General features: G+C 39.8%; 1 long non-coding RNA gene across 1 annotated transcript in view; it reads left to right on the top strand.

The window, feature by feature from the left end:
• The window catches only part of Gapdhl3 (glyceraldehyde-3-phosphate dehydrogenase like 3), a 158,548-nt gene that overhangs the window by 43,965 nt on the left and 100,261 nt on the right, over nt 1-14,322 (top strand). The gene's annotated exons all lie outside the window — the stretch shown is intronic.

Here is a 14,322-nt window from a genome sequence, read left to right as displayed (position 1 = left end):
CTAATCACCCCAGTGGCAGCTGGACAGCCCCAGGGAAGGCCCCAACTGCCAGAAGAAAATCGTGTTTGTTATAAAGTAGGATTTGAAGGATATGAACCACTAGTGCAATTAAGACTGTATTTAAGAGCGACTCGAGGGTGGGGATGAGAAGAAGGGACTGCCAAGAAACCATCAGGGGACACAGGTAGGTCTGTTTCGGCTGAAATGAGAACCCAGGAGAGACTGGCTGTAGAATCCAGATCAGGCTCGAAGATACCCCTCCCTCTTGACCCAGAGAGCCAGGCAGAAAAGAACAAAGGCCTTTGCAATAGAATTTATGGTTTCCGCTTACCACCTGCTGTATACTCTCTACTGCCTGTTATTCCTTTCAAAGGAAAGCCTATTGATTTATCACCTTTAGGAAGGTGAAAGGCATCCTCTGCTTTGTTTCATCAGCTGACTGTCTGTCTTTGATTGGCAACCAGCACTGCGATAATTTTGTTCAACTGGGTGGCGTTTAGCAAACCCCTAGGACTGAGAATAAGGAAAAGCAGCAGGCAGGGATAGGGACTCCAGCAGCTGCTTGTAGGTGACATCCCAAGTTTTTGGGTCTGTGCCAAGTTGGGAATCTGCACCTCTGGCAATGTTCCTAAGATTTCCTGTAACCTTGGGATACAGTGAAGAAATGCAGGTAATTCTTCTTGTAGTTCTAGGTAGTTGCTTACAGGCTCTTTAAATGAAGTTTAATTGTACAATGAAAAATTAGTAGCAAATATCCCGTTAGGATTCCAGCTGGAAAACCACGAAGGCTCTCTGCCTCTTCTGTTGTGTCCTGTAATTTCCTGAAGTGAATAGAAGAATAGTTCATTTTCAAAGAGAAAGTGCTTGTTAATAATCCTCTTCAAACATACTTTTCTCTCATGGCTAAAACAGTTCATCTAGACAAGCCTTTCCATCTGCCACTCTCCTCAAGATCTCGTCAAGCTTCTAACCACAGGCTGAGTAAGTGGAGAGTCCCTTTGGATTCCAGAATCCAGGAAGACACACACTGGTTACAATGTACTCGGGAGAGATACTTTTGATTCTTTAACTGTTCGGTTAACAGTGAATAGTCCCTTTCTGTTGCTTCCCTAGTCCAATGCATTGATGCCTCTTATTTAAGTTCTAAGTCTCCTTCCTCTAAGCTTGAGTAGGTGCTCCCTGTTCAGCAGCTAGAGAAGCTTAGACGTGACCACGCCATCCTAAACAATGAAAAGATGAGTACATCGGAAATGCACTAGCTCTTCTTAAATCTCTAGAAGGAAGGACACAAAACCAACCACTGCCCCCAAAATGACTAGACTTGTAATGAATATGGAGAATCAGAACTTAAGATAGCAGACACTCATGACCTGAATCATGTCTGCAAAAATACGGGGAACCTGGGAGGCAAACTTGAGCACTAAGCACAAAGACATTCAATAGACAGAAAGACACAAAAGCCCCGCCCTGCCAGCATTTTATGGATGATGCAATCCTGCATCCCCATATTGGAGATCCCCTGAGCATTCTATTGTGGCTATTAAAATGCTAAATTTATGGTCTATTTAAAAGAAATTCCCAAATGTATAACTTCAAGTGAGACACTCCATAGCTGTCGATATCTCTGAGCAGTACTGTGATGAGACAACACTATCTCTGTCTAAAGGTAGGTGTTTCACTAAAGGGCAAAGCAACATCATGTTCTCTTATCTAACTCTTACTGTGAAACTCTCTACTGAAGAGCTGAGGATATGGCTCAGTTGCTAAAGAGCTTATCTTGCAAGCATGGGGACCCAACCGAATCTCCCTGTGATGGGGGAAAAAGCCTACTATGGAGGCACATCTTTATAACCCTAGCACTGTGCGGACAAGGCAAGCAGTTTCTTAGGACTCATTTTCTGGTCAACTTTGGATACTTGGTAATTCAGAAGTGTGTAGGAATGGTTTTTAGAATAAAACGTAAGACATTTTGTAATGACTCAAAAATCTTCTCTTAACATTCCTTCAAAAAAATGTTAGTTGACTGACTAGTGGGACATATCTCTGTGCACAGAGACTTGTCTCAGAGAAAACTTGAAGCAACAATGACTCAGGTTGTCCAACTGTTGTCAAGAGAATTTAAGAAGTTGGTAAGACTCCTGAGCAATGGTGAATCAGAACAGAAATGGGAAAGAGCGCTTAGCTTCTAAAGAAAGAAGGAGGAAAAACTAAAGACAAGAAATGCTTCATGAGGAACGATACTAAAGATGCCCTTGGGCCTCCCACATGGCATACTCACATATGTGTACCTACATACAAACTCCAGCACACACACACACACACACACACACACACACACACACACCACACTCCTCTACTCAAAGACATATGTGTGCAGCATGCTACAAACTTTATGATCTTGTGCTGTTCCCTCTATAAATCGTACATACAGATAAAATCCTTCATCCGTGTCTTGTGTCTATGTATACTACATGTCAGAACAACTGGGACAGCAGTAAAATGCTGACGTGTAACTCACAGAGATGGGTCGTCACGGGACTCTTAGGCCTGCTGCACTGCAGACATTCTGGCTTGTGCAATGTCACAAAGCTATTTGCACAAGTAAAAATTTTCTAATGATATAGTTCTCCCCAAACTTGCCGTCGTTATTAAGTTTCACATGACTACTAAATTCCTGCTGTTATTAAACTCCTGTTACCTTGGCAACTTTAATATTCTGCTGGTAAAAACCCAGATCCCACCATTATTCACAACATCCCCACCATAAATTTTTAGAGTGCTTTTAACCCGTGAAAACAAAAAATATCTTGTTTTGTATATAAGACCTGTCCAGTTTGGGTTTTTGTTTTTCTAATGAATAAACAAAGTTTTATATATATATATATATATATATATATATATATATACACATATATATATGTATATATATGTATATATATGTATATATATATGTATATAATTTTCTGTTTAGAGTCATATTGTCACTTCAGAATTAGAATGGAGAATAACTTCAATTAGTTGTCCCATATCCAAAGGAGCTGAAGGAAAGTTCAGGGCTCCAGTGGTGAAGCTAATAAAGCTGGCAATTTCGGCTTTTTGTATTGTAGATTAAGAGATATAACCATAAGCTCTTGATCTTTTATCATACCTATAAACATGTTTTATTCAGTGTTTTCAGTGTTCCTGTCGCTGGGCATGTCCCTTACCTAGAGCAGGTGGGATAAATCCTGCCAACAGAGAGAACTTTCTGTGTAACCTGTTATGCTATTTATTATGCCTGTGGTAGAAGGATCATAACTAAGTTTACTAGTTTAATAAAAATTCAGGACAGTGTCTTAAGAGATGCGCAGATGGCAGAAGTCATTCTTGGTGCTAGCCGAACCAGTTCCGAGAATTCTCTCTAGATAACAGCGTTCACATGTGTGAGAGTATTTTCTGGAATACAACAAGAATAACTTTGTGGTGACTCAGAAAATTTTATTTCTTGTCAACAATTCCTTCAAAATAGAAAAAAAAAAGTTAACTGATTAGTCGGCATAGTATGTTCCTACGCAGAGAAGCATTTATCTTGAAGAAAAAAAAATGAAACACTACTGTGTCAGTTTTCACCAGTTGCCAGTTGAAAGTCTAAGAATTCTGTAAGAGACCTCAAGTGGAGTGTGGCGCACAGTGTGAGTGAGCTCACTTTCGTGAGGCAAAGCGGGGCAAGATGGTGACTGGGTGCGTCTGTTTCCCTTTGGTCTTCACCTCTTAGCCTCGTGAAGTCAGAGCTATGCTGTCGTCCTCATAGCTGGGAGTTTTCAGTGCTCAGAACTTTTTACCCCTAAGGATAAATTCAACTTGAGCTTGGAATAGTTTTGACTTTGCACACATATACTCATATATAATTTTATTGGAAAACACAAGAAGTACAATAAAAATATCCTTATACAACCCATTAAAAGTGTGAATGGAAAAGATAAAGGAAGAACACTGTGTTTTAAATTCAGATCATTCGATGGTGAGTTGCCCACCTCCCAGTTGGAGGTCAGCCCCACTGCTCCTCTCACTTTCTCTCTGCTCTTTGCCTGAAGCTGTAGGCAGTGTGTAACGTGCGCTGACATAGAGAGAGCAGTCCAAAAGGAGACCAGGTAGAAAGGTGGTCTAGATGGGAACCATGAGGCCCTGAGGCACTGGCCTCAAGTTCACAATTGTTCACTTTATGTCAAGTACTCTTCTACGTGCCTTGTATTAACTCTGTTAATATTCAGGTACCCAAATAGAAATCAGCATTACTGCTACACTTGTATCCCAGACAAGGAAACTCAGGCAGCACAGAGACATGAAATGGCACACTGAAAGGTTATCATGAGCGAGTGAGATAGCTGTGAGCCAGTGATTTCTGAAGCTGGGAACTGGAGGGGGTGAGTTTTATTATTTATATGAATTTATTTAATTGGACAGGGAAGGAAAAAAAGATTATGTCCAGGGGACTATTAATGACTAGAAGCAGACACAGCAAACTCAAGAAGCTTTCCAAAGTCAGCCTAAGAAGTTTCGCCAAATAAACACAGGGCAGGTGATTTTATCAACTCTCATTTTTCTTTAGGCTGTAGTTCAAATAAACCAATTACTTAGTTCCCGAAGAGCTATGGGGTCAGTTAACCTAGGTCGGTTTCTACATCTACAAAATGAGTACAGTAATAAATAATTCCTGTCTGGCCTCATTCCTACGAGTTGCTGGGTCGCTGGGAGGATCTAACAGATAAAGCATGGAGAGCACTACTGTCTCAGTGTGGGAGATGCCACTCTCCGGGCTATTTAACATGTATCCACAGAAAGTTCCAGACTCAGTACTTATTCAGAGCACTACATGGATATGGCCCTTTAACTGTTGATTTACTTACAGTACAACTGCTAAAGATCCAAAGACCCACTGTGTGCCAAACACATCAAGGTATTCAATGAGTGAAGCCCTCTCCCCAGAAATCCTGTGAGTTCTATTTCCCTTCTACACATGGGGAAACTGAGGCATGATTAGGTCGCTCTGCTCATTGTTATACTGGTACAGAAAATAAATGAACAAACAAGTTTAAAAATGTGCTCTCCAAGAACGTGTTCACGGAAGAATGATCGATGTACCATGAATCTGCCCTCTTAGGCACAGGAGCCCCGTGAAAGTAAATCATGCAAATGTAACCGTAATAATTAAGACTGTGCAACCACTTCCTGTTATCCAAGGGTCACTAATGTGCATCCATTTAATGGAAGGTCTACTACATATTCTCTAGAGGAAATGAAAAGGACACAGACTCTTCTCAACCAGGGATACCTCATTAGGGATTGCAGGAAGCTGTTAGCACTGGTAAATGTTTTAAGTGGTGTGTGTGTGTGTGTGTGTGTGTGTGTGTGTGTGTGTGTGTGTGTGTGTGTGTGTTGTGTATGTTTTTGCTGCATGCATCTGAGTGTGCAAGTATATACATTTATACTTATGCATGTGGGAAACAGAACAGGATATCCAGGCTCTTCTGTTGCTCTGGGTCTCTCATCAAACTGGAGGCTCATGGTTTGAACCAGTCTGGCTGTCGGGTGCGCAGTCAGGGACCATTTGTGTCATAGGCCTCATGGTGCTGGGATCACAGAAATAAGCTGTCACGGTCAGCTTCTTATTGAGTGCTGAGGACTCGCATCCATGACTCCATGCTTTCAGAGCAAGCACTTTTCCACTGAGTCATCCTCCCATCTCTTATGCAGTGACAATATGGATGAGAATAAAATGGGATTATTAAGGGAAAACCACATTTCTAAGATTTTAGTGCCATTTTATGGACAATTGTTCAACATGTACTCGCAGGAATATAACCATGAATACTTTCACGGAGTTCAAAGTCCAGTATGATAAAATACTAAAGAAATCACTTCAATGAAACATCACAAAATTATATGGGAACACCAAAAACAGACTCATATGCAAGTTACTTACAGAACATGCAGAAACGGAAGCCCTCGTAGCATAGCTAGAAATGTTAATCTCTAAATTCATCTAAACTTCAGATGAATCTGCTCAAATTTACCAGCTCTGTAAATCCTGTGGAAAGAGGTTATCCTGTGGAAAGAATGAGCAAAAGAGAAGACAGACAAAGAGTGAGAATAGAGCTACAAGTCAAACGTCTTCTGGTCAGTTACTTTGTTCCCTCCAGGTCACAATCCACTCACTGCCCCATTGCTTAAGTTTTTTCCCTTCTGTTCTTCGCTTTCCATCTCTGGGACTCTTGTTATATGTATTTTGCTCTGGTAGTTTTTGTCGAGTCCTTAGGTGTTGATTCTTCTGCCTAGTACTTTTTAATAGACATGGTTTACATTTACAGAAAATTTGAGTAGAAAGTCTCAGCATTTACCATTAGCTCCCATTCTCTGTCCCACATACAATCTGCTCATTGTGTGCATTTAGTGTTAATGTTGTACCTTCATTGTAAGTCATAGACTTCACCCTGGCATCAGATCTCAGTCTTTGTGCTCATCATTCGAGGCTCCCTTAGAATACACACATATGTGCAGGTATGCGCTGCCGCAATATCTCAGAGAGTAGTTACGATGCCTTAACAATACACTGTGCCCACCTGTTCATCTCTGCTACCAGTTGGCATGTACTAAAAAATAGAAAGAAAGAAAAAAGAAAATTCAATACATTTCCACTCAAAAAAAAAAGCCTATGAGATTTTATTTTCAGTCCATATCCTTTATTGTTATCTTTTATTTAATAGATCATTATTGTCATTTTCTCTAATTCTTTAGATGTCATTTTCTTTGAATACAATTATAGTAGCCCGTATAAAATATTTGCTTTGCACACCAAGCATCTCTAACACTGTACATATTAACTACTTTCTGGGCCATATCCCCCACCCCTGTTTGTTTTTTACATGTCTCATGATTTTCTATTGAAAAATAAAGACTTTAATCATTTAAATGTGACAAATCTCAAAGTCAGTTCTTTTCTCTTTATGGTTTGGTATTCCTTATTTATTGCTATTATTATTGCTATTGTATTTTGTTTAGTGACTTGCTCAACTAAATCTATAAAATGTCTATTCATATTTGGCCACTGAAGACTCATCATCTCAGTTGTTAGCTAATAATTTGGACAGATTTTTTTAAATGCCTTTATTTAGTTTCTTCAGCTTTGTTGGGTGGTCTCTGTGTGAGCCTTGGGGCACACAGTTAAAGCTTGGATAGCTCCCAATACCACTGTAACCTTCATTCCTGCTCCCGCTGAGAATCTCAAGGTTAGCCAAAGGTGAAAGATACTTACTCTCAAATTTGGTGTGTGACTGGCTTTCTGGTTTCTCAGGAAACCAGAGCATTTAAGTCTCCTATGGACATCTTGCACTCATCTTTCAGTTTTCTAAGTTTCTTTTTTTTAATCTACCCTTTGCTCGCTCCCAATATTGTATTGGTCACAGGTATCTAGAACGAAAAACAGTGACCATTGATTGCTTTCAGCAATTGTGTTTGAGACAAAGCTGTTCAACACTAAGTGAATTTGGACTTGAGTCAAATAAAGACTATGTGGAAGTGCAGCCCGGGAAGAGCTCCAAACCCAAACAACATTGCCAGAGCTTTCTAATCTGCAGCTTTGCACAGTGGAAAACCACTGTGAGTTTTCCAGATTCCCACAGACCTAGAGAGAGGGCACTGAGAGGGAGGTGAATTAAGATACCCAAACACTCACTAGACTTACTGGCAGATGGTGTTTTTCTTGAATGGGTTTCTTACATTCTTGGCTTTTGCCTAATGTCTAGAGCTCTGAAAAAGTCGATTTTGACCACTATTACAGCTTTCTTATGGTTTTCATAAAGTAGATTTTCAGAGAGACTTTCCACACTATTCCAAGTTATTTTGTGATTACTGATTCTTATATCCAAACAACAGTACCTGCATTGCCCCCAAGTTGTGAGGGATAACAGAACATATGTATGAAGAATCTGAAAGGAAGCCCAAGAGAATATCTAAACACCAAGTGATTCAATATACTAACTACGGAGGGGCCATCTGCTAGGATTTAACTCATTTGCTCATTGCCATGTTGTTCAATTAATTTTAGTTATACTAAAGTCTATTATTAAAATCATGGGCTTATTTTCTCTAAATTAAGCAGAGAAATAAAGCACCACTCTCACCTGAGTGATCTGAAATATATAGTTCTCTAAATGTGGAAGGACCCTATGGGAAATCCCAGGAAGAAGGGGAAACCTATAATGCTGGCTCCCAAAGAGAGCAAAGTGACAATTAATATACTCATAGAGCAATATATACTCATCATCATTTGCCCAGTTTCTAAGTAGTATCGACCATATCTGCTCCAGGAATGATTGGGAGGCCAGATACAAATGGTATTTGTGGTGATTTAAATATTCTTGTCCCAGAGGATATCACTATTAGGAGGTATGGTCTTGCTGGAAGAAGTGTGTCAATGTGGGTGTGGGCTTTAAGAGCCTCTTCCTAGAAGTTAGTCTTCTGTTTGCCTTTGGAACTAGATACAGAATTCTCAGCTCTTCCCACATCATGGATGCTGCCATGTTCCCACCTAGATAATAATGGACTGAATCTCTAAACCTGTAAGCCAGCCTGAATTAAATGTTGTCCTTTATAAGAGTTGTATTGGTCATTGTGTCTATTCACAGCAGTAAAACCCTAAGACAGTCTTCTTAGAGGGAGCGAATATATTCTCCTTAATAGAGGAGCTAGACAAAATAGAATACTTTGCTAACTCACAGAGGTCTCCAGAATAAAACAGTATGATATCTAATGCATAAATACTAAAATCATCATTTCTCTGCCATGACCCCATGCTGGCATGGTTTGTTTCATTGGCCTTTGAAACACAGCTGGAAACTGGTGAGAGTACAGCTCTTTCTTTCAATATTAATTTATGAAATTATCTCATTCACTTTTATCTCATTGCTTGTAGAACTCCAGTTGATAAAAACTACAATGATTCAAATACTGCCTTAGAATTAAAGCCTTTGCGAAATTTGTCTTTTACTCTTTAATCTCATAAATGCTTTAAATATTAAAATTTTGACTTGCCATCATTATCATAGGGTAGTACTTCTCCTTGTGCACCATGAAGACCAGCGGTCCACTCTTCCAGGATAGATACATCCCAGGCTCCAGTGACTGCTTGGAACCCTGGGTAACACCAAATCCTATAATTTCATGGCATTTTTCATCTTTATCAAGACTTTACAATACATTGCACCTTATTAACTTCTTTTCTTTGAAGCATGATAAAAGATTGAGTATCTTTTTTTCTTCCAAATTGTACTGAAACGATCTTCATAGAGCTTATCAACTTCCACAAGTGACTGTTTTTCTTTCCTTGCTAAGGTGGCATCTTTCATCTTTTCACTTTGAGGGAGCATGGCACAACTTAGCTTTGACATGTCTGAACTGCCAGCATCACTATACAGACTTTGAAGCCATTAGTAAGTGAAATAAGGGTGACCAGACCGCAAGTCCAATCAGAATGGTGGATCTCAGATGGCAGCTCAGGGACTATCCATCAGATAGCAAATACAGCATCTATGCATTATGCAAACATATGATATTTATGTCTGGGGAGAAGTGCTGGGATAGTAAAAGAGTTGATTGTGCTATTCCTAATAGCCCAAGGGGCTAGCAAAATGGATCAGTTGGATAATTATGCTTGCTACCTGATGACTGGAGCTCAATCCTCAAATCCTACAATGTGGGTGGCAAGAAAGAACAGAAAAGCATACAATTTGAAACTGACCATTTGTTTCTGGAATTTTCCACTTCATATTATTGGATCATAAGTAACCATGGTGACTATAATAGTAGAAATTAAAAATTCAGATAAGGGAAGGCTGAATATTTACAGAGTCCTGTAAACTTGTGAAAGAGGCAAGTAAATTCTAGCCCCAACACCACAGAATAATGTGAGAGCTTTTGCAGCCTCAAGAAGCCTTTATAGGAGAATAAAGCATGTGATCACAGCTTTCTGCATTCTCTACAGCATTTTCAATATTATCCTGATTGCTTTAATCCCAGAACTCAGGAACCTGAGACAGAAGAATTACTTTGAATCTGTGACCAGTCAGAGCTATAATAGTACCAACTGGCTGGGGCTTCATACCAAGACCTGTCTCAAAAAAAATATACTCCTCCTCCTCTTCCTTCCCCTCCTCATACTCATCATCATCCCCATCCTCATCATCATCACTACCACCACCACCACCATCACCATGTTCCTCCTCATCATTTTTTTCCCTTTTCTTCCAACTCTAATAATGTGAGAATATGTGAACCTGGCAACTTGAACATTCTGTTTCACTCCCAGTAGAGAAGCTAGGGCACAACTGAAGCAATAGGAGAGCCTCAGACACAGTATGGATTTGCCAGCTGGACAGAGACCAACAGCTGAAGCAGGTTTTTATCCAGCTTCTAAAGATGAGAGAGTTCAGCCAATTTGATAAGGCACACGAAGAGACATGGGAACTGAGTAATGAGACCAGAAAACAAATCTAGGTGCAAATTCAGGCCAGAGAGAAAGATATAGTTCTTTGGATGGAAGGTCTGTTGACCTTCACTACATAATTATGAAATATGTCATATTTAATGTCTGAAGTGTTCTTGTCCCTAAAAGCCCACTAACACCTGTTAGGACACATTATCATCTACCTCTTATGATTCAATTCTTATCAACAAAAGATTTGGTGTTTCTCTACTGAAGTCTTTAAAAGAAAGAAACAATATTTCCCAGACTTTCCGTATTGAAGTATATTTGTGAATTGGGCTTTCTTTCTGCAAACTGTGAAAATGACTCTGGCTAAACTATATAAACTATATGTATTCACATGAATTAAAGGGATATTAATGAACTGGGCTGTAAATATAACAGAAAATGAAGAAAACCACAAATGTCCCATTGCCACAAATCAGTGATTGGTTCTACTTTGTTTCTCTTTCTTTGTCTCATCCTGTCATGGTTCAGAGTCCAAAGAAGGAGAGTAGACAGGCTTGGTTGAATGATGATGCCCAATCATGTCTGGGGAAGAAAAGTTAACTTCACTAAGTCCTCACAATGTAAAGAGATCTCATTACAAGGGAAACCATTACTGAAAGAGAAAAGTACTGAAATTGGCAGACACAATGCTCAATATAGAGCAATACTCCTTTGACCTTGACTTATATAGAGTTCCTGTCCTAAAAGTCAGAAGTTGTGTTAGCTTCAGGATAATGCAAGGACAATGACAGTCCAAATGCATCCCTGAAAACCAGGGCCAGGAGAGTAAATTAAAGGTATTAATGGACTATCAATTTAAATAACATATGTCTACAGCATTGGGACAAGTCAATCATAGAGGACACAAACCAAGGCAAAAGAAGTTATGAAGAACATATAATTCTTATTTTCTCTAAATTAAGCAGAGAAATAAAGCCCTACTCTCACCTGAAAGACCAATAAACTCATGATCATCACTAACCATGGGAACTTCAGTGAACAAAAAGGTGACAGGAAAATAAATATAGGTGGGCGAGTGGGAATTGGGTATAAAAGAAAATCCCTGAGAATGAAGGAATAGCAGATAACAGATATCTCTTCCTTACATTAGAATGCCAAGTCATAAAATAGAATAGAGAAAAATATTTTTTTTAAAAAAGCTCTATCATTAAACACTAGAGTTTACAATCATTATTTCTGGAAAAAAATCATCTTTGGATGCTCAAGTTAGATGGCAGAAGTGTGATGATGAATGGGCTAATTCATAGAGCTATGCAGTATTTTCCCACAGGTCTCACTAATTACTTGGAGAAAATTAGAACTTTACAATTGAGAACCAGAGCAGTTGCTACCATAGCCAGATAATTAAAGTAAACAACACTAGTAATAAGACTCTCAAGCTGGGGCGATACCTCAGTGGATAAAATGCTTGCTTTACTGATTGAGAACCAGAGCGTGGATCCCTAGAACTCACATAAAATTTAGTTAGACACGGTGTTCTACTTGTAATCAGAGTACTCAACTGATAGAGACAGGCTTCTCCTGGAACAAGCTACCTATCTAGACAAGCCAGAGATGTCAAAGTTCAGATTCAATGGGAGAAGTGACCTCAGAAAGTAAACATGGAAATATGTGTATACCTCTGTGTAGGATGATGTCACAGGTGAGGCAAGTACAGGATAGAAGGAGGCCTGTCATTAGAGGAGAAGGAAGGATGGGCGGGAGAGAAGTTTGAAGGAAGAGGAGGAGACTAGGGGAGAGAGGAAGAGACAGGGCGGGGGAGAGGGGCTGAGAAGCCGTGGCAGGACAAGATGGCAGGTGATGTTAAGATTCTGCTCTGTGTATTTACAGGTTGTTATTAATGTTCTCAAGGGATGGATAGTACCGGGCATTGTATGTTTAAGTGGGCAATTATATCTTACCAATTGGATCTAAGATTATTGTGTTGTGTGTTCTTTTATGTGAGGGTTTGAGTGTAGGAAAGTGTGCGGCTGGGATGTGTTTCCGCCAAGATACCTAGCAGATATCTTGGGGCACCAAGGTGTAGACTTAGCAGGTAAAAGACACCAATACTTTTTATTATTATATTTTAACAACAACACCTCTGCATGCACATAATCCATTCACAAGAAAATTAAATGAACAAAACCCATTCACATTTCAGTAAAAATCATTGGGAAGGGTCCAGTATAAACCATCTTAATCTTCTTGACAAGGAGAAAAAAATTCAGTCTATTCAGATTCCTAAACTAACTAGGTAACAAACAGCTCTCTTTATGAAATACATATAGATAGATTCTGCAAATGTGACGGTTTTGTTTGTTTGTGAGACCCAGAACCTTGAAAAACATAATAGGGAACAAATGTATCAGAGGGACCAATCATGAGCAGTATACGGACTTTAAATGCTTTTACATTTCTAAATTAGTTCAAAACAAAGGGCATTTTTGTATGTTCCAACTACAGAGAAAGCATGGTAAGAAACAATGACAGGGAGGGAAGAATGAAAGAACAAACAGATGAAAGGAAGGAAGGAAGGAAGGAAGGAAGGAAGGAAGGAAGGAAGGAAGGGTGTCTGTCAGTCTAGCAACATTTTCTGTTAATGTTTTATTGTTTCTGTTGTTTACCTTCCCCTCATTGAAGCATTTCATACTGCAGAGAAGATCCTTAAAACAGAAACTAAACTACTCAAAATAGCTTCAGGAAGTTTCCGAACCTGATCAGATTCACTAAGCCCCTCCCTCCCAAAGAGCCAAGCTTCAAAGAAGACTCTTTTTTTTTAAATCTTTATTAACTTGAGTATTTCTTATTTACATTTCGATTGTTATTCCCCTTCCAGGTTTCCCTGACCAACATCCCCCTAATCCCTCCCCTTCCCCTTCTCTATGGGTGTTCACTGGGGGTTCAGTCTTGGCAGGACCAAGGGCTTCCCCTTCCATTGGTGCTCTTACTAGGCTATTCATTGCTTACGTATGCAGTTGGAGTCCAGGGTCAGTCCACTTATAGTCTTTGGGTAGTGGCTTAATCCCTGGAAGCTCAAAGAAGACTCTTAAAATCAGACCAGCTGCCTAGAAGAAGCAGAGACCGTCTGAGCTGTCTTGAATAAGTAGAGACAAACTGAGCCACCTAGAAAGGAGGCTCTCCAATCTGTTGAACTGACTGAAGGCAGGGCAGTGTGCTCTAGGTTTGCACCTTTTTGAGCTGTCACCCATGATGGGTTGGGCTTCAGTGATAAACTGTATTGGAGTCATTTCTGCTCCTCTAAGTCACCCCTCACTCACAGTCCTGTAAGTAATTCCAATAAAACTGAGGGGTTCAGTTGGATTTAGGTGATGTCTACACTCTGATCTATCCTGTGCTCCCTAGCTGGGGTGAGAAAACAGGTGTATTGCCTCTCCCCCCACCAAAAAAAAAATTTCTGTTGCACTATAGTTTTTGTGATCACTTTCCTCTCCTCGAGCTAAGTAGAGAAAGATTAACATGAGGACAGGTCTCATGCTACGCCACTTCATTTTCATACTTTCTATCTCCTGTCATCTGTCACTGTAAGCCTTACTCAGACTTTCTATCTACTATGGCTAGTACAGTTTTCCACAATAGAGGCAGTGCACGGATTTGAAGTGCATATATATGGATAGGTGTTGACTTGCTCTCTCTTTTCGTAGCTTCAGTGTTCCTATATGGTGGTGAGCTTTCTTCTCAGGCTTTTGTTGTTGCTACCTCTCTAACTCCTTGGTCATTTCCCACTGCAAACTGACACGGTCACTATGTCTATCTCTTTGCTCTCCACTGTGACTAACCAAATTGGTACTGCC

Source organism: Rattus norvegicus, chromosome 15 (genome assembly GCF_021556685.1).
Source record: "Rattus norvegicus strain SHRSP/BbbUtx chromosome 15, alternate assembly SHRSP_T2T, whole genome shotgun sequence".
NCBI lineage: Eukaryota > Metazoa > Chordata > Mammalia > Rodentia > Muridae > Rattus > Rattus norvegicus.
The sequence above is the reverse complement of the archived record's forward strand: the minus strand, read 5'-3'. Positions and strand labels throughout refer to the sequence as shown.